The following is a 7,526-nucleotide window of genomic DNA, read 5'->3' on the forward strand; positions in this document are numbered from 1 at the left end:
ATTTCTCTCTTTTTTTCTTCTTTTTCTCTTTTTTCTACATCTTCTTCCTTTATTGCACCTTTTGTTTTTCTCTTCATGAAGACTTTCATTTGCACTCCATTCGGGACTAATTTTTTTTAAAACTGCCCTAGTGTGGAGTGTAATCCATTGACGGGTTAATCAACAATTGGATTTTTTAGGCTCAAGAGGGCTAGTAAGGGATTTATCTTTCTTTTGAATTTCTTTTGGGTAGTAGAAAAATGGTTTGCCATCCTTTTGGTAGTGACCATTGCCTTAAATGACTTGTTAAACACTAAGAGATCCAAACCTAGGCTAAGTTTTTGATGAACTAACTTTTAAGAAGAAGCTGACTTAATATTTAGGCTCAAATGGTCTAAGAAATAGTAATTCAATGTTTGGTTCTTTTTAAGAATAATGGTTGACCAAAGATGACCACCTCTCATTTGATCAAAATATAATCATCGTACTTTTAAGACACCAAACATAATTTAAATAGTGAAAACAGGGGACTTTCTTCATCAATTTCATCAAGCACATGTATGGCAAAACTTGATAAGTTGTTTCTATCTACTTCCCCTTCAAATCTTCATTATTTTGAAATCCACATCAACAAGGTTCCTTGACAACATCTTGAAGTGGGGTCCTCAGTAAACTCAAGTGTGAATTACGGTGTTATCCCAAGAGGGGGGGGGGGGGATGAATTGGGTATTTTTAAAAATTAAGTCTTTTAAGTTTTAATTTTGAAAACTATTAATTACAAACTTGCAATCTACTTAATACCTAACTTAATGTTTCATAATTAATCAATTTAATGTGTGTCATTGTCAAGCATACAATTTTACCCAATTACTCACAACCTTATCAAATGCTCAATTCATACACAATAACAGATAATTTAAATACAAGCGGAAATTAAAAGGAGTTAAGGGAAGAGAGAAGAGAAACACAATTTTTACGAGGTTCAGCCTACCCCAGGCTCTGTCTTCTCCTTGAGCAACCTACTCAAGGATTCCACTAAAATCCGCTCCTTTAACTGGGATGGAGCTTTCCTTACAATCTTCTGCTTGCAAGAGGCATAGCTTCCTCTTCAATCCTGGTTCATAGCCCAAATCATGAATACAATAGAAAATTACAATTTCTACAAAAACTCAAATGCTTCTACACAAAGCTAGTAAGTACAGTAGAAACCTAATACATACTCATATGATAAAAGTTGAAGCTCAATATGTATGCAACGATAAAATCGTTATATGAATAATGATATGCGTCACAAATTTACCCTTTAATCAATTTCTCCCACAAATAATTTCTTATAAATAAAAGCTTTGGAGATCTTAGGGTTCGATTTCAGAGTACTTTATGCAAGAATAGAAAATAAGATCCTTTCAAAAATAATCTTGAATAATGTGCAGATATGTTCTTTCTATTAGATAGCTTGTATAATTAAATCCTTGAATAAAAAATATGACTTTGAATATCACAAAGATTTAAACAATATTTTAGAAAACTATTCCTCAAGAATATGTATCTAGAAGATCTTAGACTTTTTTAGTCAAATATTTTTGCAATAACCAAATACCAAATCTTTAAATGAAAATATAGTTTTGAATATCCCAAAGATTTTTCTTTTAAAAAACTTTTCTCAAGTATTTTATTCAATCAATGAATATAAAATACACAAATTATGATTTTTGCTTCCAAGAAATATATTAAATATAATGAATATGGGAAAACAAAAATAAGATTTGAATGCTTAAAATACTCAAACCTCAATACCAATGATGCTTGAAAAATATGAGCGTGAATGCCTTTTGACTAACGTAACAAATGCCCAAACTTGATGAGTATGCTTTGGTGTGCAGGCAATTGTCTTTCAATATGTTCAAGGTTTCTTAAAAATATGCCAAAGATTGATGCAATATGTTCAAGGCTCTCAAGAGATAGGCAAAGAGTGGTGCTCTAGGGTATAGAGATTAGGTTTATAAATGTTCTTGACAGTTGATCAAATCCTGGCCATTGGATCATTTAAAAATAAAGGTTTTATGTTCGTGTCCGCACTGAAACGTCAATTTGCACCACGTTCTTCTTCGATGAATGGGTGCATTTTTCGATGAGTGTACAACACTTGTTCATCGATGAGGCTTTGAGTTCGTCGACGAGAGTACTGTCTAAACTTTTTGGGGTCTCAATATTTTTTCGTTGATGAGACAACACTATTCATCACCGAGTGGCCTTTATACGTTCACCGACGAGGCCATGGGGTTTGTTGACTAGGCTTCTAAAATTTGCCTCGAAAAATTTATTCAACCTAGAACTAATGTAAATGAATCTTTTATGAAATGCATGAATCCTAAGGTCTTTCTATGGTATATTTGAGCTTTAAATTAAATCATATGAAATATTTAAATACATTCAATTCTAAATACCCATTCCCATTGAAAATCTTGAACTTGAAGCTTGCTTCTTCATCCTTTTATTCTTCTACTTCCATGGATTGAGCCAAATGGTATGTTCTCTAGATTCCTCGTGGTTTCCATATCATGCTTACCATTCGTGCATTCTAACTTATGATCCTATTCACAAACTCAATTGCACAGGTCAAATACCAAGTGATTTGTCATTATCAAAATATGATTGAACTCATAGAGTCAACAATCTCACCATTTTTTATGATGACAAACACACGAGCAAAAATGAGTTACGCTTAATAAGGCTCCCCAAAGATAATGCATAATTTAGAATTTTGCAATATAGCAATATGGTTTACACACAATGAAGTTCATACACATTGTAGAATATGCAATATTTTTGCTAGTATATACCTTTATATATTTCTCCCCCTTTATTTCAAAGGAAAAAAAAAAATTGCTTACTACTTCCCCTTTTTGACAAAAGAATAATTATTTTTGCTTACTTCTCCCCTTTTTGACATCAACAAATAGGTATACAAAAATGTGCTGACATAATTATATCTCATCTTTGCAATCAAAATGCATTTCAACCTTTATGTTTCAAGGTAGTACTACAGAATATATCTCCTTATGTTACTTAATTTACTTCTCTCCCTTTCTAAGATATATCTGTGCTGTTGATTCAAATTTCAATGTGAACATACACAATATTGCAATATACATAGACATGGATAAGTAAATCAATCCATTAAAGTCCAAAAGTTTATGTGAGCATCAACATGTGTCATGTATCCATAAAAATTTAATGTGTAGTAACCATTTGTTAAGTTTCATACCAAATGTAACGCAAATTAGTCAAATGTGAAAAATTTTAACCAAATGTGAATTTTAATTTAAATTGCTCCCCTTTGATTTTGTAGTCTAACGTAGCTTTAGGCAACTTCTTGACTATGCATCAGACCTAATTCACATATAATTTGGATAAACCTATCCTTCGGAAGTGGTTTCGTGAATATGTCTGCTCGTTGTTCATCTATGCATACAAACTCAAGTGTCACATCTCCTTTTTTCACATGGTCACGAAGAAAATGATGTCTAATTTCTATGTGTTTAGTTCGTGAATGTGATATAGGATTCTTTGAGATGTTTATTGCACTCGTATTGTTGCATCTTATAGGAACTATGTCATAGTGTAATCCAAAATCAATAAGTTGTTGTCATGTAAAGCGTTTAAGTACAACAACTTCCAGCCGCTATATATTCTGCCTCGGTTGTGGAGAGAGCAACTAAATTTTGCTTTTTTGAAAACCAAGATACTAAAGAATGTCCTAAGAAATGACATGTTCTGCTTGTACTCTTTCTATGTACTTTGCTATCAACAAAATCTGCATTTGATAATCTGGAAGGAGGTATACTTAGGATACCATAATCCAAGTTCAATGGTTCCAATTAGGTATCTTGCACACAAACATACGCTAAACATTATGTCAGGTTTGCTGACAGTCAAATACAGTAAGCTTCCAATCATCACATGATAGAGCTTAACATCTACTGGTATGCCTTGTTCGTCTTTGTCTAATTTTAAAAAAAGCTCATTGGTGTTCCTAGAGTTTACCTTCTTTATATTAAACCTTTTGAGTAAGTCTCTAATGTACTTCGATTGATTTATAAAGATTCCATGTTTTGCTAGTTTTATTTGAAGTCCTAGGAAGAAGTTGAGTTCTCCCATCATGCTCATCTCAAATTCATTTTGCATACAACTTGCAAGCTCATTGTGCAGCTCTTCATTTGTTGCTCCAAAGATGATATTATCTACCTATGCTTGTACTAGGAGCATGTTGTCATTCTTAGATTTGATGAAGAGTGTTGTATCTATCTTTCCTCCAATAAATCCATAATCTAGTAGAAAACCGCTTATCTTTCATACCAAGCTCTAGAAGCTTGCTTTAAACCATACAAGACTTTAGTTAGTCTATAAACATGATTTGGATGCTTATGGTTTTCAAAACCTGGGGGTGGTTCTACATATACTTCTTCACTTATGTAGCCATTTAAAAATGCACTTTTGACATCCATTTGATACAACTTGAAATCCTTAAAAGTTACATAAGCTAACATCATTCGAATGACTTCCATTCTAGCTATAGGTGCGAAGGTTTCCTTAAAATCTATTCCTTCTTCCTGGTTGTATCCTTGAGCTACTCTTCTTGCCTTATTTCAAACAACTATTCCATGTTCATCTTTCTTGTTCTTATATATCCATTTTTTTTCCAATAACTGTCTTATTCTCAGGTCTAGGAACTAATGTCCAGACTTTATTTCTCTCAAACTGATTTAGTTCTTCTTGCATAGATATTACCCATGACTCTTCCTCAACTGCTTCACTCATGTTCTTAGGTTCTTCTTGTGATAAGAAAGTAAAATGACTAAATATATTTTTAACTAAGGATCGTGTAGTTACTCCACGAGATGGTTCTCCTATAATTTGATCTATAGGATGATTCTTTATGTACTTCCATTCTCTAGGTGCTTCAATAATCTCTTTTTCCACTTGATTTTCTTTAGAAGATGTTTCTTTAACTTCAGTGTTCTTATCTGAATTATTTTCAGTAGACAGTTCTTTAAATTCTTTTTTAATCTTAATTTCATCCTCATCAGTCTTTTGAGCAAATGGATTGGATTCATAGAATACAACATGAATGGATTCTACAATGGTTAATGTTTGGTTATTATATATCCTATAGGCTTTACTATCTAAGTCATATCCTAGAAAAATACCTTCATCATATTTCACATCAAACTTTCCTAAATGTTCATTGTCTATAAGTACAAAGCACTTGCAGCCAAAAACATGGAAATATGAGATGTTTGGTCTATGCCCATTCTATAATTCATATGGAGTTTTATTTAGAGATGGTCTAATCAGTACTCTATTTAGAACATAATAGGCGGTATTTACTGCCTTAGCCCAGAAGTACTTAGGTAGTTTATGAGACACTTTATGGTAGGAGGTGTCGTTCTCCTCTATAATGGGATGAGATAGGTGAGAGGCGAGTGGTGGAGCCAGAGCTATGGTAGCATACATATGATAAATTTCGGCTCATTAGAGACAAAATCAATGCAGCTCAGAGCCGGTAGAAGAGTTATGTTGATACTCACTACAGAAAACTAGAATTTGATATGGGAGATTACATGTTTCTGAAGATAGCACCATTGAAGGGAGTTATGAAGTTTGGGAGGAAGGGTAAGTTGAGCCCTAGGTTCATTGGCCATTTCGAGATACTTGAAAGAGTGGGGTCAGTAGCCTATCAGCTAGCTTTACCACTAGCATTGGTCAGAATGCATGACGTATTTCATGTTTCCATGTTGAGGAAATACGTCCCAAATCCCTCCCACGTGGTCAGTTATGCAGAGTTAGAGCTCAAAGATTCATTGGCTTATAAGGAGATACCAGCACTGATTATGGACCAAAAAGAATAGGAATTGCGTAGCAAGAAGATTCCTCTAGTAAAAGTCTTGTGGAGAAATCATGCAGTAAAGAAGGCCTCATGGGAGCTTGAGGAGCAGATACAACAGAAATGCCTGCACTTATTCAGTGGAGATCAGCACTAGGTATCCGAGTAAGTAAAGGTAATATGGTTTAATTTTATGAAAAGCAAGATGATATATTTATGAGTAGTATTGTAGGTTATAGAATAGGTAGTATTTTGGTTTTGGGAGAATTTTAGTTTGTGTGTTGTAATCTCCCAGGACCCTAAATGTAACCACGGTATTCCTCTGGCACAAGTGAGGGTAGGTAATAAAATAAGTAGCCCATTTTCTTTAAAAGATAGTGTCAATACAAATAGTAAATTTCGGAAAAAATTTTATAAGGAGGGAAGAATGTAGAGACCTGAAGAATTATAGTAATTAAAAAATAAAAGAAGAAGAGAGAAAGGAATTTTCTTAAGGGATTTCAGTAGGGTCTCGTCGACGAGTGAAGAAATGCTCGTCGACGAGCAGGATTCTTGGGCTTGTCGATGGGGACTTGCCTCTCGCCGACAAGAAGTTACTAAGAGAACTGTTTTAGACTCTGAAACTCATCGATGAGGAGAAGGTGTTCATTGACGGGCTCCCTTTAATGACTCGTCGACAAGGAGATGTGACTCATCGACGAGGCCACGTGGACAAACTTTCTATATAAGCTTAAGAACTCATTTTTCTATGAAATTTTTTTACAGAAACCTTCTCTCTCTCTCTCTCTCTCTCTCTCTCTCTCTCTCTCTCTCTCTCTCTCTCCACCTCCTATGACTCCCTCTTCTTCTCTCTTTGATTTCAACTCCATCTTTCTCCAGTTTGATGATCCGAAGCCTCCATGTTATTCCTGGGAAGATTCTCTGTAAATCTGCTAGAGTGATTTGTTCGTTAGGCTAACTTGGGAACCATCCCAAAATTTGGGTAAGTTAGTTATTTTAATATTTATTAAGGTATTTGGTATTTCTGGGTTGAGGAAAGGTATTAGATGAGTTTATACTGAAGGTTCTTTTGGAAGAAATGCAATTTCAGGGTGTTGAGCTGGGAAACACATTGGTGTAATTTTGGAGTAATTTGTGGGCTTTCCCATAACTCAGGTAAGGGGATAAACTAAGTTAGTATTTTCATGAAATTATTTAATAATATTCAGCTTTTATTTTCAAGGAAATTATGTATGTTATAGAATTGAGTTTGGGAAATACGTCTGTTAACAGGAAAATGGTTTTTAATATAGTTCCACGGGGAATATGATTTTGTGCAGATTTTATGAATAGAACAATATTCACTTTTGCGTGGCATGAGTATGAAATTATATGATTTTATGTAATATCATAATATTATGTTTTCAAAATTTGCATGTTATTATTGTTTTCAGGAAGGTATTAAAAATGATACAAGAACTATGTTTAAAGTATGGTAATGAAATAGTATTGAGATTTCAAACTATGTATGTTAAAATATATATCGGCATAAGAGCCGTGATTTTACATGATATGATATGCCGGTGTAAGGGCCGTGATTTTACATGATATGCCGGCGTAAGTGCCGTGGTTTTTATATGAGGCGTAAGGGCCATGATTTTCATGTTTTACTATGTCGGCA

Source organism: Malania oleifera, chromosome 5 (assembly GCF_029873635.1).
Source record: "Malania oleifera isolate guangnan ecotype guangnan chromosome 5, ASM2987363v1, whole genome shotgun sequence".
In the NCBI taxonomy this organism is placed as follows: domain Eukaryota; kingdom Viridiplantae; phylum Streptophyta; class Magnoliopsida; order Santalales; family Ximeniaceae; genus Malania; species Malania oleifera.